The sequence below is a fragment of the Poecilia latipinna genome, unplaced genomic scaffold (assembly GCF_001443285.1).
Source record: "Poecilia latipinna isolate Pla-1442-1.1 unplaced genomic scaffold, P_latipinna-1.0 Scaffold2135, whole genome shotgun sequence".
Taxonomy (NCBI): Eukaryota; Metazoa; Chordata; class Actinopteri; order Cyprinodontiformes; family Poeciliidae; genus Poecilia; species Poecilia latipinna.
This window is the reverse complement of record NW_015114751.1, coordinates 799-28,449: the sequence shown is the minus strand read 5'-3', so window position 1 is coordinate 28,449 and position 27,651 is coordinate 799. Positions and strand designations below refer to the sequence as shown.

General features: G+C 38.8%; 1 long non-coding RNA gene across 1 annotated transcript; it reads right to left on the bottom strand.

Moving 5' to 3' along the window:
- Positions 1-909: 909 nt before the first annotated feature.
- LOC106936406 (uncharacterized) lies at positions 910-23,121 on the bottom strand. Its single transcript, XR_001422128.1, has 3 exons — positions 22,930-23,121; positions 1,295-1,338; positions 910-983 (listed from the first exon to the last, which is right to left on the bottom strand). It is a non-coding gene; the product is annotated as an uncharacterized LOC106936406 (long non-coding RNA).
- Between the last annotated feature and the right edge of the window lie 4,530 nt (positions 23,122-27,651).

The following is a 27,651-nucleotide window of genomic DNA, read 5'->3' as shown; positions in this document are numbered from 1 at the left end:
CCGGACAAACTTAGTTTTCACCAACAGGGGATTTGAGTAGCAGCTACAGCAGCAGCTTTGATTTAACTCAAAGTCCAGGCTCACTCACTCTCTCTCACACACACATCCACACAAAAACGCATGTTAGCTTGTAATACAGCTTCCTGATATGTTTCGATAAAAGCTCCCCTTCAACAGTAGCCACAGTACTTCTCAGGAAAAAAACAAATTACAAATCTACTTTTTTTTTTTTTTTTTTTTAGGATGCCAAATCCATTACAGCTAGCACACCATAGCTGTTCTAGTTGACGTCTGTGACTACATTTTAATTATCACTGGAAATACTGTTGGCATAACCCTTGACCTCTAAAATAGGTCTGACAAAAGCAGTTTTATTTTCTTTACAAAAGGAAAGTTTAATAAACTGATGTGGTAATGCTATGAAGCATTTTACAGCTGCTGGAATTAAAATCCAGCAATTGCTAAGCTAACTTAGTGACCATTAAAATCATGACATGTATTAACTTTCAACAGCCAACAGTATAGAAGTGCATTATAATTCTCACGGATGACTTGCAAAGTTTGGGCATATTTCATATCCTTCATGTTATTGCACCATATTGAATTGCACTGTGCTGAGTAAAATTCATCTTTCCACTTTGGAGTGAACTGTAATGTGTTTCATTGTTGTTTGCTGCTTATATACTGGATTATAGTGTGTATTTTTTCAAATATGCGCACCGTTCCATCTATACAGCAGAGATGTACAATCAGCTACGATTATGCAAGATAAATATAATTCTTCATGCTGACAGTTTCTCAAAAAATGTTCCTGGCTAGGCGTTTAAATAACGGACAATAAGTTGTAAATCTGGGCATTGGGGGTTGGCTGTATCTCTCAAAAAGTTAAACAAACTTCAGTTTGCAAAGTCTTACCTTGAGTGAAACCAGTTGTTGAGAACAACTTCCTCACATGGCCCTCCAAGATCAGAAAATACAGCTATCTGGAGGAAGGTAGAGAAGCTACATTTATTATTTAAGAACTTCAAATATTAATATTGATCCATATGCCCCCCTTCCCCCCCCAAAAAAAATCCAAAACATCAATGATCGTAAAACCTATGACTGTATTAGGTATTACTAAATGTGGGAGTATGAGTAACAGGTAGCTTTGTGTCAGTGTACAAAAAATTTACGTCTGTGTCAACATTTCTTGACATTGTTATTTCAGTAGACATCAGTTTTTAGAGCTTAAATATTCCCTTCTCACTGTGGGGTGCATTGCTGCAGGATCTGTTGTAAACATCCATCTTACATTCAGAGAAAGGAGGTGTGCTACCATGCCACTCAACACAGACGCTGAAACATATGAAGAAAAAACAGTAAATGCTCAGACTTTTAAATAAAACAGCTATAAAGTTGATATAAAGTCTGGCAGTGTTGCAGTTATGTAGGACTAAAACAATTTAGTAATTAGTTAATCGTCAACTGGAGCATATAGACTCAATAAAAGTTGTTTTCTTAAAGATCTGCACAAAATAAATATATATACATTTAGCAGTTAAAACTTCTTTGTCTGTAAATATGTTTTACCCAAAGCTCCTCAGGTGGCATCGTCTTAGCCTCATCCAGTTCAAATTCAGTGAAGGAACGCTATGTTATTGCATTTCAGGCACTGAAATGTTTATTTTCATATTTAAAAGGTATTTAATTATTTGCATCTTTTAATGCGTCTCTGATGTTGCATATAAAAATCTAAGGTTAAATGAAAAATATGCATAATGTGCCATTTTTTAAATCCGATTCATTGTCAGAACAACCAAATAATCAATTACTAAGCTATCGTTAGTTGCAGCCCTACAGTTGTGTATGAATAGGTTAAAAGCATTCATGGAGTCCCTCAGGTGGAGCCGATGTCAACTAAACTCTATATTTCTAAGGTTAGCTGGTTGCCAACATGTGGGTCAGGCAATTTAGCATCATCAGCACACTAAATTGTGAATTACCTTTTAATTTGCATTTCAGGTAATATACAACAAATGATCAAAACTCGTTCATGTTGTAGCTGTGAGCTTAGCTTAGTTGGTGAATTATGAACATAAATTGTGTCATTTTAACCTAGCTGCACCTAATTTAGAAATAGCTCTCGTTAAGGATGAACTGGCGCAAAACCATCTGCAAGCTTGTTTCAGGTACTTCAGCAATTTAAAGTGCGCAGCACAATTAATTGCAGTTCACATCCTGGCACTGAATTAAGTTAAATCACTAAAGCACACTTAAAATGCCTTGAGTGATTTTCTCAGCTCTCCAGGATAAAACCCCCAAATATACACAAACTCAGACAGGAATGGCAGTGATCAGTATTGAAAGGGCTACATTGTAAACCCGTGTCTAATTTCACAGATGCTGAACAAATTGTCCTGTAACCTAAAGAATGTGTTTGTGTGGGCTGCATAATTTGAGCGACTCCAAGCGCGTATGTGTGTGTTTGTGTCAAAGTTGAGTGTGAATTCATCTCGCATTCCGACAATGAGAGAATGTCAGAGAGGCGTGACGAGAGCACAAGATGCAGAGAGAATGTCTATGTGGTTGCATTTGTACATCTTGACACGACGATTGGGGGTGTGTGGCCGCCTGCACAAGTGTGTGTGGAGGTGTGGGATGAGGCCGATTCAGTTCATGAGTAAAATCTGCACATTAGGCTGCAGTGCAGGAACTTGACTAAGTGTCACTCACACACCCACGAACACACACACACACTTTAAGATTCACCGGCCATCACATATCTGTTTCATCCAAGTTGACAGCATCACTTCTGAACCAATTTCCAGTGAAAGGACACTCACAAACCCACGTCCACTGCCACAGAGGCCATGAATAGTCGACATGTATTTTTTTTCCTCCTTCACCAATTACTTCTAAAGTTCACTGAATGTATGTACATATAAATAATCATGATCGTTCACGTGTAGTGTAGACCTAGAAGGATTTAATAAATGTTAGCCTCTGAAACCCAATTTGCTTCCCAAAAACTGTGCTCAGCAGTTCACTTATGAGGACATTTATATTTATGGCATTCATGAATAGTTTAATACAGCTGCATTTTTCCACTCCAGAGAAAATTAAGAAAGGTCTATAGAGTGATCGTAAACTACTGGAGTTCAAGCAGGAGTTCATCATGGTGCGTGGGACTGCTCAAGTCCCACTACCTCAGCGACTGCATTAATATTTTCCCCATTTCCGGTACAAATTTTCTAACTATTTTTCCAAGTCATAATTTCTTATTTTTCCTGTTTCTGATTTCCAGTCAAGTCAATTTCAGAACCGATGCTGAAATTGACTTAATAAGCACAAGTGTTTGTGTTTACCGTTGTGTTTACTTTGTCATGCTAAACACAAATGTTTACCATGAATAATAGATGCTTTCAGAGCAGTGATGCCTAAAAAAATTGAACCTGCAAAAATAGCATAAGGATTGATTAGTGGATGGATAGACAGACTGATATATTAATGGGTGGAGAGATGAACAAACAGATGGATGCATCAACAGTTACACTTTTATTGAGAGATGGAATAACAAATGGATGCATAGATTGATGAACAGATGGACTGAGATGTAGTTCTGTATGGATGGGTGGGCATATTAAATGGATGGATGGATGTAGTGACAGATTTATATGCTGACAATGTATTGATAGCTCAGACACATGAATGGAGGTACTGACGCAGTGTCTGCAAAAAGACATTCAGTCTGACATTACCAATGCAATTTAATTTGTTCGACAGACTTAAAATGATCAGACATTTTAACCGATTATACAAATCTGCAGCACAAGTTTCAAAACTGTTCTGCCCGAGACACTCCAATGTTTGCCAGCGTGGCAGAAGTAGCCCAAATGTTTTTGTGAACACTGCTGACATATGGACAAATGTACATCAGACTCAGGGGAGCTGAAATACCAGGATGTAATGCCACTTGATGTGCCATTGGCTGCCAAAGCAGCCAACCTCAGAGCAATAATTATTTTCCTTGGCTGGGTCTGATTGGCAGCATCCCCAAGAGAGGAAATAATACCATGAGGAGTCCAACTAGAGTCCTCAAGAGCTGCCGTCCTGTAACTTTTAGATGCATCCCTCCTCTAACACAGATTAATCAAATGACTGAATTACCTCTTCAGCATGCAATCAAGTTTGGCTAAGGACGAGCAACGAGCCTTTTATTTAATGCTGGTTGGCATAAGAGTTGGAGATACTTGCTGCAGACGTAAATTCTGTGGTAGCATCAAGATTATGCATATTGAGGTTGTACTTTGTGTTTGAACTATTAAAATGGGCGCCTAAAAGCATTCTCAAGTATTTGTAGATTTTAACCATTAGTGGGGGCTGTGGGATCCAACCCTGAGGAATACCAGGACCTCACTGCACAGAGATATGGGTAGGAAGACAGTTATACAGATTTACAGACCGTAGACACTGTTGAAACACCAATCATAGTTTCAAATATCTTTCTCGATACAACATAGCTCTTTGTGAGATCAATTTTGAGCATTCGGCTGCTTTTCACATAGCCTTGCTCTTAAATCCATGCTTGTGTTTGTGTTGCTCTACGGCACAGTGAGGCAGCGCCTCATCATGCCTGATGCTGCCCTGCCCTAGGGCGCGGCTCTCTGTGACATAATCTAGGCAGCTCAAATCAGAGACAACCTGGCACTTGTCCAGAAAGCAAAGACAAAAAATAAACTGGTAATGTCTCAATATTTGAAGCCTTCAACACCAGAAGAAAAAAAAAAAGACTATCAAGCAATTTGGGAGCAAATTGTAATTTTACATAGCATTGGAGACAAGATAGGAATGTTTACAATCCAAAAACTGTCCATTAATGCAATCATATTTCTTAATCAATATACTCTGGCATCGGTGAGTACCAGGTGACAGTAAATGACGATGGTTTGGTCCACAATTGATGCCCTCATTAACACGTGTGTGCCCAGCTCAGCGTTTTTCTCTTGCTTTTGGCTCTAGACCTGCAGTGAGCTCAGCGTCTGCTGCCTCATATATGAAAGAAGCCTCATTCTGAGTTTAAAATACAAGGAAACCAATAGAATCTTTAAAAAAAAAAGAGCAGAAAAGAAAATGAAATAGAAAAGATCAATGCAGTACACAGACAGAGGGTTGGATCTGATTGTACCACCAGGTCTTACGGTATTTGTAATGGTTCCCTCTTTTCTTTTTTTACATAAGAGAGTCTGACACTTTAACGTCAAAAAATAACTGCATCAACAACCTTATGTCAATTATTATTAATTGTGTGTGGTAAATTTAATTAAAAAAATTGTCCTTGAATTAATTTGTTCATGTGTTCAGCTCACTTTTCTCCTCAGTGCAAGATGACAACACATTGTGACAGGCTGATATTTCCCAGCCTCTTCCTATACCACCCACACAAACCATCTGCAAAGAGCACAGAGGCATTTCCTGAAAGCTACAGACAGATGACATTTATGGGTTGACAGGGCACTTTTAACACTTTTTCAACTGCGTGTGTTTGTGTGCAAGTACATGTGTTTAGCTGAGCATGTGTGTGCGTGTGCATGGCTGGGCTGCGTTTCTCTCTGGTTAAACGTGACATTTCCTTGGCTGAGAGCTTGTGAGGCCAAAGCTTCATTAAAGGTTATCTGTTAATTACAAGGACAACTTGTGGTCACATTGAGGTTACGTCTCCTGTTCCTTTCACCCATCTTCAGTCACATGGAGGAGTTTTCTTAATGGTTTATGTTGACACAGAGAATAAAAGTAATAGAAAGAAAAAACAAGCATAGCCCTAGTGCAATAGTTTTAGGGGGTCCTGGATGATATGCTAAGTAGGCCTGTCACGATAGTAAATTTTGCTAGACGATAAATTGTCCCAGAACGTATTGCGATAAACGATAATATTGTTGTTTTGAGACCATTTTCAAGTAATATAATAGTACTAATGGCACAATAATGCAAGAACACATTCTCAATAACCTTATAAATTATAATGACATTTAAGACTAGAAGTGGAAGACATTTTAAATATCCAAAAATAAATAAAACAGAAACGACAACTAAAATGAACTATGAAGTCTCTGTAAACAAAATTATCTTTCCAAAAAAGGGATAGTTGAGACCAAAGCACCAGAATAAATACTTCTATCATTCAGTTTTTGGTAAAAAGGGAAAGAAATTAGAAAAACGATTAAACAAGCCAATGAAAATAATAGTTTCTTTTAATTTATCATGTAATTAATTGATTTACTGTTTATTGTGACAGGCCTAATGCTAAGTATTTAATAGTGCACCAATTTTAGACACAAAAAAAGATTCCAGAAAAACCTACTGTACAGTTTTAAAATAATTAGCATTTTATTGCAGGAAATAAGTCTTTGATCACCTACTAACAAGTATTTTGGCCCAAGAGCACAAGACTGGGAAGCATTACAGGGCAACAAGCAGTCAAGGTTGGTGAGAAGGAAACAACTGTTGGTGTAGTCATTAGAAAAGGAAAAATTCAAGTTGACCGTCTCCTTCGGATTGGTGTTCCACACAAGATCGAGAAACAAGAGGGCTCAGCCCAGAAATAAACAGGAGGATGTGAACTGAACACAGCTGGGACCACAGTCTCAAAGGTTACTATAGTAACACATTCGTCATGTCTTGAAATCAAGTAGTACGTCCCAGGTCTCCGTGCTCAAGTCATCACATGTCCAGGCCAATGACCATCTGGAAGATCCAGAGGAAGCATGGGAGATGGGTGTTTGGTCAGATGAGACCAAATTACAACTTTTTGGTGTTTGAAGGTGGTGGAATAGTACAATCCCAAGAACAAGAACCCAACTATCAAGTATCTTGAAGGTGTTTTTTCTGCAAAGGGAACAGCATGACTGCACCTTGTCGAGTAGAGGATGGATGGGACCATGCATCGCAAGATTCTGGCCAACAACCTCCTTCCCAAAACAACAACTTTGAGTACGGATTGTGGTTGGGCGTTCCAATAGCAAATGCCCTGGCAAACCACCAACTGTAGGAAAAACACCTACCACTGTCTCTATTGTTGTAAGAAATTGCAAAAAAAAAAAATATTGACTGGAAAGTTACATTCATGAAATAAAACCAAACCTGAGAATATTCTCAGTGACTTATTCAAGTTATTAATCTGTAGCCCACCAAAAACATGTAGAATGATATAAACTGATGACAAACTAATTTTACTCAAACGACTTATAAACAATTTGAAAACAAAACATGACAGCTGAATGAAACTGCAGTGCAAATATTGCATCAAAGTTTTCCTTTAGTGGCTTCTGTATATAGTGTCCTGGAGTGCTTTGTATAATATCCAAGGAGAAGAGCATCAGAGTGAATCTGCTGTGGTATTGAGTTTAGATTGTATTTTGACAGCCTCAAACATGAGGAAAATACAAAAGTAAAAAATAAAAAAAAAAGACTGAAATAAAAACAAAGTACTTAAGAGATTTGCTGAAACAATCAAAACGGATAGAAAGTCACAGAAATAGAAACTGAAGATGTTGACATCCAATCCCACTTTTGTTATTCAACGTGCTCAACAATCATATTCCGCTTTAGAGGAAACAACAAAACTCTACAAGAGAGTGCACTTATAGAAAGATTTCATCACCAGTTTTTGCACAGCACATCAAGAATAACTCAAGCTGCAGAACAAAGCAAAGAAGTGCACAGCTTTGCTTCATTTGCAGCTTTTCAGATGATTTCTGGGAGATTCTGTCATCTTTGCCCAAATGCACTGCACATCATTATAACCCTGAAACAACACACACTATTCCTACATAACCCCATGGTGAATGAAATCTCGCTCCCTCGCTGCCAAAATGAAATACTGCTTAGAAAGTAAATTTTACAAAAGTTACGACAGCTAAGAAAAAAAAAAAAAAAAAAATCGGGGTTACAGTGAAGCTTTAATTGTTTTGGCAAATTTAGGCATTCATAAAGTAGCATGTTTGAGTTTTGCCTTCTCTGGGCACCAAGCTCAGTTCCCTTGTGTAAATGTAATCATGTTACCACACAGGGAAGCTATTGTCATGTACTTATGCCAAAAGAGTAATGGAAATGCTAGTGGGATCTATATAAGCAAAAGGCAGCACAGCGTCTTGTGCGAGAGCAGAGCGGAGTGAAAAGCCTATGTGCAGGACCTAATTTCATGCAATCAACAAAGCCACTTTGTGTCAGAACTCTCCTCTGTTTAAATCCTTCTTTAAAGAAGCTGCAGGCCTTTGAATCAAGACTTGGACATGCCTCACAGAAGCTCACAATTTTATTTCACACTGAATAGCATAAGCCAGTGGACCAACCAAACAAAGTGGTTTAAAAGATTTTAGTTCCACACCAAAACACTTGGTATATCACTGCTGTGAAGGGAGTGGAGGGGTAGTAAAAAGAGTAAAAACATTTCATTCATTCTGTGCAAGTGCAGCGCATCAATCAGATTTGTGTGAAAGAAACCGATTTATGAAAAGGTCATGACTAAACACCAGCTTTTACCTTTTTAAATTAGCCTGAAATGCCCCACTGCAGGAACCACTTCTTATATCTGACAGGGTCCATTTCATCTGAAGCTGAGGATTAGTTCTCCCCAACAGAGAGCTGAACAGCAGACCTTAGAGCTCCACTAAAAAGGTTATTGGAGCAACATGGAAATTAATTTTATTTTGAAGTTTTAAAAGACTGAACGATTTGATGGTTAAACCGTGTTTTAGGGTGGAATGATCATCCAATAGACAATTCTACTGAGTTATGAAGCAAAAATTGAGTGCACATGGTTTACTTTATTATACACTTCTTCCGGTGAAATATTTTACATAAAGTTCAAATGTGTACATACACTAATTAGATACACGTCCCTCAGCAAGACTTCATAGTTGGTGTAAAAATATAGCCAATATCTTCCAAAAATGCATCACATTCTCTGATTTCCTGTAAACTTAACATTTTTTAAAACAAAAATAAGATTTCCTTCTTACCGTGCCGCTAGTTTTCTGGGGCAAACCCTGCTCTTAAAAGAAATGACAACGTTCATTTCTCCGATGTTCGATATTAACCACAGACTCATTTTCAAACTTTATTCCTTGCCAGCATTATCAAAATAGTCCATATTTGTAGAGCTGGCGCTAAACTTTTTTTTTTCTTTTTTGAATGGTTTCAACAATCACCACAACACAGTGTCAACTTAAAAGTCTAAGATTTTAACTGTTTCAGGAAATACTAAGAGTTAACTGGAATAAACAATGAAACATTGATAACGAAAAAGGTTTACTTTTCAAAGATTGCTCATTTGAACCACAAATTAATTTAAAAACTGCAGGACTTTGTGGCTTTAAAAAGTTACACTTTCTTAACCAGTTTTCAAAGTGCAAATATGTTTGAGAACAACCAGAAAGTAATGCAGATAAGTTTACACTACTGTACATTTTGGTTTGCTTTTTGAAAAAAAAAGAAAGAAAAACTGTTTTGTGCACAAATATCTGGATCTGCTGTATACTAAAAACTCAAATTTTAAAACGTATTTATCATCTCCCTGGATTGGTGCAGAATTTCTCAAAGCAGAGCAGCAGACTAACACACAAGCACTTTGCACCTTCCTGCTCGCCACTAATAAACATATCTGAAAATCAAAAACAGTGTTACATCGGTCAGAGTTTTAGCATCAAGTTGTGTTTCCTAAACAACTTTGCATCGCGTGAATTGATGCAGGGAACCAACTAGCAGCAGATGCTAGTTTGGGTATGAAATAGTGAGACGCCAAAATGAGTTGTGCACTTCAGGTTTTTAAAAAATATTTCAAAATAGAGCACTAATCCTGAACTCTCCCTTTAGTCTTCCCTCAACCGAACAAGGGACTACAGTGATCAAATCCTTACATAAAACAATACTTAGGTGGCGTGTCATAGTATCATCATTTATTGTATCATTTATTGTTGGGTTTTATTCTTTACTGCATTATTTTCAAGACTCCATGAGAGTCAAAGCTACAATTTGGCTCAAGACTTTACTGTTTGTTGACGTGGCTTTAAAAAGAAAACGATGTAAAATGCAAACCACGACAACATAAGGGAAAAACGGGGGGTGATCATCTGTGTTTGCTGTTGGGTGGTTCTGGTAGGGGTCCAGTAGAGCCAGAGGACTCAATGTTGCAGCCCTGATGCTCTGCCGAGCCATTCCTCTCTTTGCTCCATTTCTATTCCCCGTTTCAGTCACAACACTAGTAAAGTTCCTCCACACCTCCTGCTTTCTTTCTGCTTATGCGCTGTCAGTGTGTGATCCATTTCTACTATATATGCAAACTTGCTGAGGCAGCAGAATAAAATATTTACATGTAATTGAGATGGGGTTTAGTCCTCTTCAAACATATTCACAGTAAATCTCTGCCACAGTAGCTGCAGCAAACAGTTTTAATCTGAACTGTTTGTTCACGTCTTTGCAATTGTGTTTTTTGCAAATATATGATCACACAACATTAGACCGAGGTCAGCTTCCAAGCTAGGTCTAAAGTCTCAAATTCTGTACACAGACTAAGACTTAAAGATTATCTACTTTAAGCTTTAAATTAATAGTTCTGACTTAACTTAGGCTGCTTAGATTATCAAAGTAGGACTTTGTGCAGGTCTTGTCCATCTTGGGCTTGCCTTGCTCTATAAAAACAGACACTTAAAATCATTCTCCATCAATTTCAAGAGTTCTACATGAAACAACAAATGTTTTTCCTAAAAGAATGCAGTAAAACTTAATTTATATATTGTATTTTCATTTGCAAACATGGAGCTTTTAATTTTTGAATAGAAACCATGTTTCCATAAAAAATAAAATAAAAACAACTTTAAGGGATCTAAGTGCACTATAAATGCACCAATGGAGAACCCATCTCTAGTTTCCGATTTTGAAAAGCTTTCAGGTGCCAATTTAAGAACAGTATTGATTTTTCTCTAGTCTTCCTGAAGTTTGTGGTTGTCAATAATTCATATTAAATAAACTAATTTACTCCCTCATCCAGGGACTTTGCACTCTGCTAGTGTACGATAGCAGCTGCTGTAAAACAGGGTTTTACCATTTAAAACAATAAACTGATTACAAAATTTCCACTTTAAAACCGTCTTTATCATTTACATTAGCGAGCAGCAATGTTGGTGCATCAAGTGTTACTGAACCAGCAGAGAATAAGGTAAAAATGCTGGCGACATTTCCAAACCCAGCGAGTTCCACGAGATAAAACAGATCCTTGTACAACATTCATCCCATCTGCTGAAAGCCTCATTCTCTCTCAGTCTAAATGAATCAGACACTAAAATGGCCTTTTAAATAGCTTCTCACATCTTTTGTACTTACTCTTTCGCTTCATTTTTAAACATCACACTGAAAACAGCTCCACTTTAGACTTCCTCACTCAGTGACTGTGTTCACACTGAAGAGTGTTTATCTCAGACCAACAATTCTACATTCTGGTCAGAAAAATGGGAATCAGGCGACTCGAGTCCCCAGTCAATGTCTCACTGCACCTCAAAATGAAATTGTTCATAATTTTCATGTCAGCCTAAAAGAAATAAAAAAAGTTTTAGTTGGTCATCTTGTTTGTGCTGCTTTAATGCATAGTGTGAACATTAAAGCAGTTTATGAACCATGTTTCAGACTTCATATGTGTGAATTCAACTTGTAAAATTTGCTTTTCCTCAGCTCAGTTCAAAGAATGAATCAATTGAATCTGAGCACTATTCTTGCCAAAGCCAGCACTACAAGCTTCCTCCAGGCTGTACTGTAAGCCCCTGGCAGACAAACTGAAATCCCACTGCTCCTCTCTACCCTTTCTTCCCATTCTGCTTTTTTTTTCCTCTCGACTTGTTGATACATATGGGATGACTCATCTAGTCCAGTGGGAATTAAGCTAAAACTACAGTGATTTTCCTGGAATGCACACATTTACACACACACAGGTACACGCGCACGCACACACACACACACTGCACTGCTGTAAGCAAACAGATGAAGCTGCCAAAGAGAGGTGTTGTACCTCCGAACTCTGTCGGACCAACAAGGTCAACAGTAAAAAACACCAGCAGTGTGTGTGAGAGAGAACGACTGTGATAAAGAGGGAGTGTGTGCATTTATAGTTACGTGTGGGCATAAATGTTTAGCAGCACTGTCATGCAGTCCACTAACAGGAAGGACCTTGACATCTGCTCCCAACTCCAACCATCCAGCCGGGGTTAATCAGCCTGCTGCTAAGCCAGCGTCCTGCCAGGACTCTGTCAGTCACACTGAACCTGCCCAAACTCTATTCTCGTCTCCTCTTCCTCTCTCGAGCGTTACTTTCATTTAGCGCCTGTTGATCTGGTCAGAAATCTGGCTGAAGTCATGGTAACAATGGCAAACAAGGATGGCGCTAAAGGAAAAGCATTTGCAGTGAATTAGTGCAGCTTTTGTGACACATTTAATACTTTAAACTTGCATTAAGCCAGACTGAAATGTCGATAAAGTCCAACCTTAACCGGTAAAAGCAAGCCTTGTCTATTATTAGCCATCTTTTATGTCCATTTTGTCTTCTTAAAATGTAATCTTAAAAAAAGCGTGTAAAAGTTTTCACGCAGTTTGAACATTGACATTTTTTATTTCATTACAACTCTACCCTTGAATTTTATTTGGCTTTTATTCAACAGTGCTACACAGCGGTGCATCATTTCAAAGTAGAAATCTGGGAAGTGCGAAAGGGCAAGTGTTCAACCCCCTTTTCTCTGATGTACCAAAATAAAAACTCAGTGCTGCTTATTGCCTTTGTAAATTACCTTGTCGGAGACATTTGAAGCAGAGTTGGGTTGTAAGGTAATACCCAGAACTGTACAAATCTCACAAAGTTCTGTTTTATATCTGCAAAAATCTGAGTTTAGTACCTTTAAAACCTTTCATGAGCGGCAATCCAAAAATCAGTCAAACAGTGATGGTCATGATCAGAGTAATTTCTTTATCTTGAAAAACATTTCCAAATCATCAGTAAATTCAGCAGACATCCTGGTAACAAACAGCACCTTCCACGTTCAACATTTTAAATTTAATTTGTTGCCCACAAATGCTTGAAACTGATACAATCATGCTATGTCTAAATCCAGAAATGCAAGAGATTAAACATGGCAGTGAGCTGCATTTCTGCTGCAGCTGTCAGGAATAGTTTGGTCATGTCTATGATATAGGCTCAGTCTACGCCGAGTGCATATGTTCCCCATCTGCTGAGACACCGTCTCCGTCTTTTATATGACTGTCGGTCCTTCTGTTAAAGAGTTCTCACTCATTTTCATGAGTATATGAGAATAAATCGCCTCAAGTAAAAGTTGAGCCAACTCCAAGCCAGACATTAATAATTGAGGAGGGCACGAGGCGAGAGAATAGCTTCTGCAATATTCATATGTCATATTGACTTGACTGCCAGCCACTCGCCCATGCACCCCGTACTTATGAAGTCTCACAGATGACTGAGGATGCAATGCTGTGTCCTCCCCCAGCGTCCTCTTCCTCAATCTCCCTTTCCTCATCTGCCATCCTTATGCCACCTCCTCTTTCTCAGCTCGCTCTCCCCCTCTCAGCCACGTCTCCTCTTGTTCCCGTCTCTTTCCCGCTGTCTCCTCTTTTCTTCCCCTTCTAATCTGCTGCCATCTCTCTGAAGAGCATGGCATGCCCACGGGCCAAATTCAATTATAGACCAAATTAAAGAGATGCTTCACAACTCCCTTAACGGACAAAGGGAACACACGCATGCACCAGAAACACCAGGGCTGACATCAAACGGACAAACGCAAAGACCCCTACACCCACCCAGTCCCTCAGCTACACACACACACACACACACACGTCTACACGCAAACACACTCTCAACATCTGCCATGTGCCGAGAATTTAACACAAACAAGCAGCAAGTAATTGCACAAACTGTGATTTCAGATTGCGTCCTCAGGTTAGCCCAAGTGTTACATCACTTAATGGAGCTTTCCTACAGTTGTTCAGTGGAAACTGCCCTCTGTGCTTCTTCATCTCCGAGAGCCCCAGATACAGCCATTAATGAGCCATATTATTGGTAAGATAGCTGTGAATAAGTAACCAGCTGCCTGACGGTCCTAAAACTAGGAGGACAATTTGATGAATTAAGACCAGCGGCCCGTGTTCCAGCATTAGCTGTAAGACATAAAATCCTCAAGAGCTGAAGTGTCTCAGAGGTCAACCAATTATCGGCCACTGCGAGCTTCACTAGGCGCTTTTCAATGCAATTATATCAAACCACACCGTCTATTTTACTTGTTCTTATAGAGACAAAATTGCAACTCTTACAATGGATTTGTAAATGTACTGTACATTTTACAGTCCCAGTAAAAAGATTATATTACTGCCACAAATGTCAAATTTGAGTTTAATAACGATGCTTTTGGGATGTTATCTTAGAAGAACGTAATGACACAACATGTAGCCAATACAAGATTGAAAGGTTTTGGGAAATCCTCTCAAGAGGATTCATGTAATCCTTTCAAAACTAGTTTGGATGCGTTTTTGCAATCATAATCCAGCTAGAAGATGAAATGTGTCAAAGTGTCAGTGCTTTAGGCCAAACTATCACCTTCAGGCTGAAAGAAAATTGTTCAAGATGTTCAACAACTCAAAGACCTAACCCTTTACAAACACTGAGACATGCCAGAATACTACTTCACTGTCCACAGTGGAGCCAAAAAGAAAAAGCCCCTGCTGAAAAATCACCCTCAAGTTTAAACAAAACATACAGCATCTAAAATGGACAAAAAATGTTTTCTGTGGTGACACAAACGTGTCCAAAGTGACAAAAGGCATGTTTGGAAGAGTCAAGCTGAGGCTTTTTGACTTCACAACATTGTAATTGTTTTGCATAATGGTGAATGCTGGACAGTAGATTTAGTCTGTGTAGTAACATAAGTCATCAAATGAGTAAATTAATAAAAATGAAGGTGATCTATCTCTAGAATGAATGTTGGATAAATACTGGACGACCCCAAACACACATCAAAAATGGCTTTAGAATGGACAAGCAGGTAAACTTCTGAAATTATGTAAACTTTATTTAAATTTCATGGACTTTGGAGTTTGTGTCAGAAAACTAAACATGTTAAAGAACCCCAACCAGAGTTAAATAAAATAAAATTATGGAATAACACCAGAAGCTTGAAGATGGCTGCAAAACCCACATGTCAAATCCAGGCTGCAGAAAATTATCACTTCGAAATCAGTAGATCTAAATGCATAAACTATAAACCTGATGAAAAATCAAGACAAGAAAAATGTTGCTTGTATGTTTAACTAAATGTTAAAAGGGAGACAAATGTTGCATGAAACTGTTCAGTCGTTATCAAGCAGAAAATAATGACTCGCACGCTTTCCGAGTTCCTATTTTATGGATTGAAGATGAAAGATTTTGTCAAGTCCTCCTGGGTGTGTATGACCAGTGTTTTTTTCTTTGGTTTTGTTTTTGCAGACTCTGTGGAACGTGGCGGGCTGTGGAGGTGGGTATTCCTGTGTCACCCCTGCCCTCCCTGGAAATAAAGTAATAATAATTCACTGCCAAGCTGAAGAGATACAGCCTGAAGGCTCAGACAAAACATGGAAACAATTCATGCTCATACCAACTTGAAACAGGCACAAACCAGCAGCCGCCTACACTGTCTTTACTGAGCCAGCCTTGTAACATTACTCTGCACCAACACATGCACACACACACACATATGCATGTGATTTCAATTTAAAAAGCACAAACACAACACCGTAATAAATATGCAAATAACCCAGGCTGTGTGTGTTTTACAGGAAACAAACAGCACCTATAAAGACAGCAGTTGGGGGCTTTTATAATATCCAGCGTCGAGGAGCATACGAAACGATGCTTAAGTTCAAACCCAGCACACACACACACACACACACACACACACACACTTCCAAAAAGCACACAGTCCCAATGACCTATTCATTATGCCAGCTGTGTGCAGATGGATCAACAAATACAAATTGATCAATTGGATGGCACTGCATCCTCTCTCCCACCAAGCCTCAAGCACAAACACACACTATCCATGACTGCAACACTGGGATGGGAGTGGGGGTGTCTGTCATTGTCCTGTAAGGGGATATCTGAGATGATGTTGGCGACTTATCCGCACTCTTCATAATCCATTGTGTGTGTATATTTTTGTCCACGGTGGCGTGTGTATGTGTGTAACCGACCGGGCCTGGTGTTGTTGATAAGGGCTGAGGGCTGAGTCCTCACTCGCAGGGACACACTCGGAGCATTAATGAGCCCACAGCACAGAGGAGAGCCTCTGCCAAAAAGGTCTTTATCAGCCTCTAGGAGCCTGGGTTGCCTGTGTGTGCGACAGTCAGGCTGAAAGGGGCAGAGTCCCTCAGCCTTCATGTGTTTTAAAACACTGTGCTGTATTTTTCTGCTAAAAATATTGATTTTTAAACCTCTCCCCGTGAAAAAAAAAAAAAAAAAAAAGTACATTGCAGTGGTAGGGAATACAGTGCAGCCTGAAGGTGAGGGTGCAGGTTGAGATGCAACACACAGCAGTTCTGTCTGAGAGGGCACATCCATCACACAGACAGCTTAAACCCAGCATGTGTGCCCGTGTGTGATATAATAAGTTAGTTAGTTGGGTAAAAGGGTGTTTTTGTGAGAGCTACCTAAGCCAAGATACAAGCTGAGTGACTGACAGAGTATTATATTGGCTGGCAACATAAAGCTGCGGATAAACGTCAAAGAAAAAAAATGGAGACAAGGGAAGACTGACAATAAGTAGACACAGGGTGACATAGGTTGCCAGGAGGAAAACTCTGCAGCACATAATATTTCTATAGCCAACTGTTTTATTCACAGAGAGCATGGCAGCAAGTGCACACTTCAAAGCAAACACTAAATAAGTGGAAACCTCCTTGCAAGGTGATATTTATCTCCAGGTTTTTGATGACTAGGGTTTCTTATCCTTTCCTCTGACTTGTTCATAACTAGGAGGTTTCACTTTCAACTACAAAAAAAAAGGTTACAAAGTATAAGACGAAATGATCCTAGCACCACCTAATTAAAGAGATAGTTCCTTGCAAATGTTTTCAGATGTTTTCTCATTACAACCACAAAGTGAAATCATTTTATGGGATAAGCCGAAACAAAGTAGTGGAAAAAAATTTCATTAAAAATATATATTACAAATAAAAATGTGAAACGAGTGGCATGCATTTGTATTCATATTACACACACATTAAAATTACACTCAAGTGGCATTTTAGCCCATTATGTAACTTATGAAGGGGTTAGTAGCCTTCAGAGGCAGTGATTAGAGAAAACCACACATTTCAGACTTTGTGGAAGAATAAAATTATTTTTATTCCACTTAATAGTGCGCCACATGCTGGTCAACTACAGTCTGGTGATAAAATGCAATGTAGTTATAATGTGACAAAATATGAAAAAGTCCAAGGGATATGAACGCTTTTGCAAGCCAAACTATTAGTCTGCTTAGCACCAGAAAATTATGCTTAAGTTAAATTAAGTAAATAAGCCAATAAAATTAAATATGCAGCCTTAGAGTCAGCTGTCTAAGGGGAGGCAGATGAAAGAGAGTGGGGAGAGAGAAACTTGAAACTGGCTTTCAAGCATTTCAGGTTTACATGTTTGCATGAAACATTTATTAGATTTAAGTGTTGCTGGTTCAACATAGCAGAAAAGAGTTTACTCATCTGTGTGGTGACACTGGCACTTGGCAAGCAGAGGAAAGGGGGAAGTAAGGCTGTCGTAGCAATCCTATTTATGTAAAGATTAATAGTCATACAAATAATTGCGATTACTAATTTAATTGGCACTTTCTCCATTTCATTGACAGTACTATGGTTTGAAGGCCACTGGCTCTTAAATTAATAATTCACTTAATGATGATAAAAAAAACAGTAATTTATCTGGAATCAAATCAACTGTTTATGCTTTCCAAACAAAACCTCCACAGTTCAGATTGTCTCCAAAGCGACGGTAAGGCTGGAGGGAAGGATGATCGACGACGTACAAACATGTTCACAGTAATCTTAGAGAAACATTTTGATTGTGCAACTGGTTACACTGCCAGTCCTAAGGGAAACACGCTAGGAGGTATTTGTCATTTGATGAGGATTTGTTTCCCCCAAATATAAACAAAAGAAGAAATGGATGAGTAAAATCCATCTATCCATTTTGGATCACTGGGTGATTATGCTTTTCTGCTGGTGAACTGCTGACAGATGGATGTATAAGAGCACACAAATAATACAATTATTTAAAAAATCTAAACAAAAAATGTTAAAAAATAGTGGTCATCTTTGATTTAGCAGTTATTTAAACTGCATACGTACTTCTTCATTTGTTTATATGCCGACTTGAAACTAAGAATCAAATTACCAAAAATAGAATCACAAGACTTAAGTTTACAAAATACTAATAAACTTAAGCAATCATTTTCTGAATGATCCATCACCAGAATACTCCAAAAAACAGACTGTACAATGTACCATGTAGCACATAGAAAACAGAAAATAGCAACCATGTGAGGGATGAATAAAACAGAATGACAAGGTCCTCTGAAGGACACTGAATTAGATAACAGAACATGCTATGCTTAATTCTGCATACATGACACACAAACACATGGTCACATTGTACATCTGGTTCCTTCACCAGCGCGTTTGCTTTTCAGGCCTTGAAGTAATGGCAGTCATTACTGCTCCCGTGCATCGTCCGGCAGGTTATTACACTGGCAGTGCAGCTTATTACCCTGCCTCAGCGGCACTCAATTATTCTGCCTGGGTCCACGGGGACAGAACAGGCAGCTCAGTGTGCTACTTAAAATATTTCTAAGTAGGCCAAAGAGACTGACTAAAGTATGACATCCAGATGCATCACAGCATAGCAATATGCATCACAAGAGGTCCAAGAACAGGTAACATTTCCTAGGAGCTGCTTTGGTGGTTTAGTCTGGCTTTGAGTCTAAACAAAATCTCTGCGTGGCTCGTTTCTCTCTTTACAGTTGATGATAACCACCTTTCCTCATTCAAGCAAAAAAGGAAATGTCTCCATTAAAACGCCTGGTGTACCCTATAAAATAGACTTTTTGCCACATATGCAAAGCAGAAAGGTCAACACAATCTTCCTTCCCAATAAGTTTATAAAATACTTTTACGATGTAGTGGAGAAATACAAAGACACGAAGCAGGAAAGCTGAGCGGACATGAAAGGAGGGGCAGATCTATTTTAGAGTGAGATTAAGCTGAGCTGTGTTGAAATAGAAGCCCTAACCGACCAAGCCATGATCTGGGGACTTATTAAAGACTCTTATTAAAAGTTAAGGAAGGCCCTAAGAACCTTAAAATAAGATTGGGAGGGGGGGGGGGTGAATCACACACGCAGAGGGTGATGTGTGTGGCGGTGAAGGGATTCAGCTTAAGCTCTCCTTCCTGGGCTCTCTATTCTTTTTCTCTCTTCCAGCTCACTAAATGGCCGTATTTCTCCTCACTCAACTGCAGGGACTCGTTCTCCCTCTGTAATCAGGTCAGCTAAATAAAGTCCATGGTTTAGCCCGATTTTGACAGCAACAAGCCCTCACATAAATGTAGCAACTAGCAACAAGCAACCACACACACAAGTTATCAAGTGCAATTCCAGATCATAGATTTTCACAAATTCCTTTACACGCTTTGCTTGGCCAGTGTGCAGCAGAGTCACGGCAATATGCAGGCTGACTTAAGTTTGGTGCAGTCCTGTCAAGCTGCAGCATATACCAGAGAGAATAGGAGGAGTGCTGCGCCACCTGCTTATTGATCAGTTAAAGATAAGGCCAGATAGAGCAGAGTAACTACGCTTAAGGGAGATGTCTGTGTGTGGTTGCCTTTCTTCCTTCCACAGAACCACAGGGACGCGGTTCAAAGGTCTCAGCACGTGTGTGTGATGCAATTACACAGCCACACACCAAAATATTAACACCCCTTAAATGTTTTTCACCTTTACTCCACATTAAAGCCAAAATTTTTATGTACTTTTTTGGGAGAGAGGCTAACATGAAGTAGCACATGATTGAGAAGTGTAAGGAAAACAATAAAAGGTTTCTAGTAAAAGTCCAGCTGCTCTGTGAAGGCCACAGATTTGTTGGAGAACGATGGTGTCACTCTATGAGAGACTGACAAAAGGAAAGCCATGAGCAAATATGTGGTAATAGATGCTCCAATGAGAAAGTCAAATGAGAAAACTGAAGCTACAAATTGCCCTGAACACGAAATCCTCCACAGTGATGGCAGCATCATGCTGAGGGGACATGAAAGTGGCTCAGATTTAAAGGGAATCCTGGTAGAAAACCAATTGGCTGAAAGTGATTTGGGATTAGGGTGGAGGTTCACCTTCCAGCTGGATGATGAGCCTAAAGATGCAACCAGCGCTACGATGGAAACGTCTAGAGAAAACACTGTGTTTTAACAACCCAGTCAAAGTCCAGACCTGTTTCTAACTGAAAACCTACTACAAGACATGAATGGTGTTCAAAGATGCTCCCTTTGCAATCTGACTGAACTCAAGATTTATAGGAAATAATTATTTTTTTAAACCAATTTCTATATTTACCAGTTTGGTCAAGATTCAGCCCTAAATATTTGCAGCTGTAATTCATGTAAAATGTGTTTGTGCAAACTTAAGGGCTGAGGACAAATGCAGACCACGCTTCATTTTTTAAAAATTATTATTTGTAATGAAACTGAAAATCATGTCCTTTTCCCTCCACTTCATTATAATGCCAAACTTTGTGTTGATTGGGCCACCACATAAAATCCTAAAAATATGGTGAAGTTCAAAGGGTGTGAATACTTTGGAAAGGCGCTGTACACAAACACCCTCCAGCACCATTTTTACTTACTATTTCTCTAAATACAGCCCCTCATCAGTGCTTTGTCCTTCAAAGCAGAGCAGGCAGGAGGCATAATGGAAACCATGGCAACATGACAGCAAATAGACAGCAGTGCTTGAGTGAGGACTGATGAGTTAGATGGGGTTTTCTGAAAGGACGTGTGAAGGGGAACTGAACTGAGATAATATGTGGGAGAAAATACGATTCTCAACACAAGCTCCTGACATCCTCTCCCTTATATGCTTGTCTGAATGCTAGCACGTCGAGACACGAGCGTCGAAGCGGCAACCAGAACTTCATTTTCTTGGCATATCTGCAGGACTTTGAGGAATAATGTGAGTCGGTGTTTTGGTCTAATAAGGGCTCTGTGGGGTTTTCCTCATAATTTCTGAGTCTTAGCTATCAAAGTTACTCATTAAAACATATACAGGCCAGAGGATTGGAATCACACCAGAAAAAAAAAAAGTATTGAGTTATTCCCAGTCACTAAGAATTTGGCACAAAGTCTATTTTATGAGTCTTAGCTCACAGCATGCAGTGGCTTATGGTTTCCTGAGATGCTATGCTGGTTTTCTCCAGGAGTTACCTGGAATTAAAATGTCAAATTTAAAATAAACTACACAAGAACAAACACTCAAGGATTAATGTGAATTTATTCTAATTTATTCCAGCCCTAATCCCTCATTATAGCTCTCATAAGTAGCTGTAAGCAGGCAGATGCACATACACCCACAAAGGAATTAAAACCTCTAGTTATCTTGCAAGTTCCACACTGACAAGTCAGGTTTTACTTCACTGTTCTGACTTTGGGAAAAGGTGTTGGTTTAATAAAGCACAAACGGACTCAAGAGGATTTTTTTAAATCATGTAAACAAGGTTGACATCAACTTGTGCTACATATGTTTCAGTTTCCACTGTGATTTACTGGAATCAGGGCAGCATGTTTAGCAGCACATTTGTACTACGACAATTTAACCGGATGTGTCGAAAGGTATGTTTTTATTTTAAAGCAACATTCAGTGGCATGCTAATAGATCACTAGTAAAAAAATGTGTCTAATTATACATCCTTATGACAGACTGTTATAATGCAATTAGCTTCTTTAGCCCTTCAGACCAACACAAAAGAGACACAATTAAAACTGTCAGATGACCTTATTACCCTGTGATAACTCAGAAATAATCCAAATAGCTTGGATGTATTCTTTATTTCTTTCCTTCTTACGGAAAGTCTGTGTTACGTTTGTGGTGCATTTCTATCCTAAAGATATAAAACTTCAGATATTTCACAACGAGATATTATTCATGGATAAACCTTACGAAAGCCTTATACTATAGTAGAATGACGGCCACCGTAAGAAAGGCTTACCTAATCAGTACATTATTGCGAGAGAACGCAAAACCTTTTGCCAGGAAACGCAAAAGTTTTGGAAGGTAACGCAAAAGAAAAAGAACATTTCCCAATGTCCCCCATGGCGCTCCGTACAACTAAAGGCCATGAAACCACTAGTCTGCATCACACTTGTTTTGGGTTTAATCACAGCATGATTTCAATCATCTGACCAAACCAAGTTCATGTTGTGTCTTTACTCCAACATGGTATATTTAAAAGAAGGATTCAACTCGAAGGTAACATGAACGTAACTTCTTTACTGAACTTCACTTTAGTCTCAACGTTACACATATCAATACACTCGCGGATAACATCTAGGTAATTCAGTAGCTAGGGGAGTGGTTCCGCTGAAGTAAATAGAGCCGCTTTATATACTACAGTTCAGAGAAGCATGATTATTCTTCCACGTTTGGTGGTCAAAAAATATCATAAACCACTAAGAGCTACACATAATCTCGTTGTAATTTAACAATCTGTTATTTTGGACATACCTGGTTGCATGTTTTTTGTTTTTACAGAAATGAATTGGCTCAAGAACAAACGTAAATATAATCATGTAACTAAAAGAAAACATCATAATCACAAGTCAATAATAGAAACAAACCTTGCATGTTAATGTTGAAAGCTCGTTCACTGGCTGCCATCTTATTTGCTTCTTTCTGTGCACCTACTACCTTTGTGAATCTTTCAGCCATTACGACACATACCTGACGCCATTTTTATTATTGACCCCACCCTCAACGTCGTCTCATTCCAAGCTCCCACCAAAAAGTTGGCAACTGAGCATTTAATCATGGTGACCCTTTTAACAGGAAAAACAATGTTGTCTGTGTAAACAAATCTCCCCCAAAGTTTTGTTTTGTAAAGCAGGACTTACAGCTTGTGCTCTTTTTGGCGTGACGTCATCCAAACCCAAAACTGGAGGGAAAGTTGTTGGGACTCACTGCTGCTCCCCTGCATGTGTTCAAATTAAAAACATACATTTTTCAAAGCATTAATAAATTAAACAACTCCCTTCACTATTTCGCAATGACATTATTAGCCTAGCTTAAATAAAAAACAAGGTCACAGCAGCTCCACTGTAGCGTTTTCTTTAAACATACCTTATTCATTTATCAACTGCGTTACACTGGTTCTATAAAGAAAGGTCTCTTACATTGAAATGTCTTAATTAGTGTAATTTAACGCAGCTGTGCAAGACACACAAAACTGTAAACCTCTGATAGGGTTTTGTTTTTGTTTTTTTAAAGAGAGAGAATACAATAATACAACAGAAAACAATTATATTTTAATTTCAAACAACACAAAAAAGAAAAATAACCCATTATTATTTTATGTATGCAAGTTTTTTGTTGCCGCGTTGTTTGAGAGTGGTAATGCTTTTATTGTGTTCTATGAGTATGGTATATATTTTTAAAATGCATTATTATGGTTTACATGATTAAATTTTTCTGTTTTATTTGTACTATTTTATTTTCTGTCCTTTTGTTGCCAGATTGTATTTGTTTATACTTTATTGTTTTGTGTTACTGAAAAATAAAAACACCATATACTTATTTGAAGACAGATATTCTAAGATATTAATAAGCTGCTTGGTTCGACCCCTTTACGGGAAGAGGGTCTTTCACTAAACATAAAGCTGCATGACTAAACATGGTAAAGTAACAGTCGTGGAGCATTCATGAGCCAGTGAAGCAAGCCGTAACTGAGCATGTAAGAGCTGGCCGTACAGCGTGCTGATGAATGAAATCAGAAGATAACAGCATCTGTGTTGAATATGTGCTGCCAAAGCCATCAAAACACACCTGCTGTGCTTACTAGCTGTACTTTATTTTAGGTGTACATGCACAACGGGGTCCGTCACAGTTTGCTGAATTTGGCTGACATTGACTGACAGTGTTTTGGTCTGAGTTTTGCTCTGCCATGTTATTCGTGTGGATTTACGGGGATCACAGAGAAGCAGAGAGGAAAAGCACAATGCACTGCTGCCCTGGCAGACTTAGAATTGGAGATTGGTGCTGCTGCTTTGTGTTTATTTTTTTCTTCTTCTTCTTTTCTTCTTCAGCGATGACAGAGTGTAAGCCCGAGCAAAACAAGCATGTCTCATTGTCATTAAATTAAGGACTGAAAAAATGACATACTATTGTAAGGGTGTAGTGATGTAAAAAGCATTTGGGCCTTAAATTAGATTATACAGTAAAAACAAAATTGCTCATCAAACAGATTTTGCTAGCAGACAACGATAACTTGAGTAAATACAGAAGCAGTTTTCAAATGGCGATTTCTTAAAGACAAAGAAAAAAGCAGCTTGGCTTTAGGTAATTGTTAAATTGTGAATTTACCAACTGTACAATTTTTTTGGACTCATTTTCACTAGCCATACCTAGGCCCTATAAATTCCTGATCAGCAAAATAAAGAGCCTGTTCAACAGCAGGAAGTAGAAAAAAAATCATGTCACGCTAAGCCCCAACCTAACAAAATTCACAAACAGACGAGAAGCAATGTCACTGACATCCAACAAAGTTTGCAAAGTCATTTGCTTTGGAAACAGAAAGGGAAAAATGTATCCTCCGAAAGGTTTAGCAAAAAAAACAAAAAAACAATACATTTTGATGATCCCCAAGACTTTTGAGATATCTCAAAATTGACTGGCAACACAGAAGTGAAACTTAAAGAGTGCATGATCCGTTAAACTAACTCAGTATTTAGTTTAACTCCACCACCATGTTTACTGTGGGCAAACATGGTGGTGGTGATTATCCAGGTCATCAGTTTGCAATCCTGAACTTAAGCAGACTTGTGGTTATAAAGCAGAATAATGAACCAAAGCACAGCAGCAAGTCCATACAAAAATTACTAAAGGAGGATTTAAGATCCAGAGTCCAAACGGAAATCTTGTTGAGATTTGGAGACTGACAATGCCTGAAAGTCCTCGAATGTGGCTGAATTAAAATAAGTTCGCAAATAAGAGGGGGTTCAAATTCCACCAAAGCAATATTAAAACATATTGCTGTTGCAGACGCTCGGTACCAGTCACAGACACCTAACTAGGTTAGGTTTAAGGGCCTGGATGGATTGGATGAAACGATTTGATGATTTGAAACATTTAAGAGCAGAAAGCAAAAACACAAAACTATAAAACTATAAGCAGTATAGTATATATGGTCTTTATTATGCAGCTTCATGTTGTAAAATCTGATACAGATCCTGTGGAATGCCGTCTTAATGCTTTGAGTTTGATTTTTTTATTTTTTTTTTTTACCTAATATATTCACCTCATCACTAAAACCAGGAAGATCAATTACAGCAGATTCATCTCATCTCCACAGCCTCCAGTCCCCATCAGCGTCTGCAATCTTCCATTCCATCATCCTCTGGTTAAATTGGCCCCTCCCAGCGTTGAAAGACCAGGAAGAGGGCTGGTTATTTAAATCTAAATCAACACTGACGGGGAAGCAGATGTAGAACAGAGAGCGAGGGGTAAAGCTTGTACCTGACGTTGTTAGTATTAATGCGATTCCACTGCTAGCGATGGGATCGATGCAGTCAGATGAAGGACTGTGTTAACATCCTAATCTCTAATAGCATCAGAGCAGCCAGACTATAAAAACTCCACCAGTTCAGTCATGAACACACACCCGACGCACAGATTAGAAGATAAGAAGGAAGGGAGCGAAGGGACGACAGGCCATCAGAGCAGGAGCCGAACTGCAGGGTGGAGGAGAAAATCTAGATAGACCTCAGATTTGTTCAGGTCTGGAAAAAAAAAAAAAAGAAAGACAGATCTATTTCCATGTAAAAGTGGCAGAAGTATTTTTCAAAGTGTGTCCAGCAACATGCTCACAATTGGTCATGGCAGCTCCACTTTGACTAATAAATGGTGAGTATTCAAATGAACTTACGAAACACTGGAATATCAGTTATGCAATCATTAATGTGAAAAAATTAAAAAAAAAAAAAAAAAAGCTCTTAAACAAAGCCCAGCTGATTTTATGGAGTCATTGACTTTGCACCAATCTCTCCCCCTGGCCAAGCCTGTAGCAACAAGATGGGAGGATTGCTGTGTTTTAATAGATAGAACCAGACTCGGTGTTCTGCTGCAACAGCCTGAAAGCAGGGAGTACAGAAACCAGAGCAAGAAAAAGGAAAGGAAAGCTTTCCCATCGTGTTTTCAAAGGGAAAGAAATATTGACAGTAGCAAAAGCTCCATCAGTCCCTTTGACAAAGAAAGAGATACGGCTAAACACAGAGGCTGTTGACCAGGACTCTGTAAGCAAAGCCTAACCCTAACCCTTCACTTAGGAGAGAAACACAGTTAAACACAGAAGCACTAAGCCAGCATAGATTTCTATGGGGAAGAAAATTATCCATCAATCAATCAAGTTCATTTATATAGCACATTTCAGCAACAAGGCAGTTTTTAAGTGTTTTACGTCATTAAAAAAAAGCATTTACAGTTAAATGAGAACACCGGCGACAAACATTACATTTTGACAGGTGAAAACATTAATACATATCAAATATGTTGGTCAACGTTTCATTTATTATGGTTCAAAAGCAACTCTAAGCAGGCCTAGATTTAAAGGAGCTCAGTGTTTCAGCTGTTTTGCAGTTTTCTGGGAGTTTGTTCCAGATTTGTTGTGCGTAGGAGTTGTACATAAGCACGCAGCCAGACACAAATACACTCCCTCTCATGGAAAGTAATAAGGTAAAAATAAATCAGAACAAAAGCTCAGTTGACAGCTACAACGCAGCTGACTGAACCTAAAAAACAAAAAACAGACCCAGGTGTACCTTCTACGGAAAGAAAAAAAAAAGAGAGAGAGAAAACACTTAAAATTAATAGTATCGCACAAGCCGCAAGTAATACATAACTGAGGAGTAGCAGCGGTGCAGCCAGTGTTATCGCCGTAACACTCGCAGGCCGCTTCATTCAACATGCCATGCTTGGCAGTCTTCAAAGAATGGCTGTTGATTTCTTTTCAATTACTCGCACAGAGCTGGTCCAAGTACAGAGACCTGCTTTGTGGAAAGTGTTGAAGCTGCTTCGGACAAGCGTTTTTATGAAGTTGAAAAGCAGCTCTGTGCTGTCAACCTACTTAAATGAAAACTAGACAGCACCTGAAAGAATGAACCAGGCTGCCAGAGCCCCACGGTTTTGCCCTGATTGCTATAAATAGAATTTTTTTTTTTTTTTGGCTCCAGCAGGAAAAGAATGGACATGATGAGACGATATTTATGATTATAATCCGTACAGTAGTGGCAGACGAATCTGGTCATAACCAATTTTCTCCTGCTGCCACTGAACACTGTAAACACAGATGG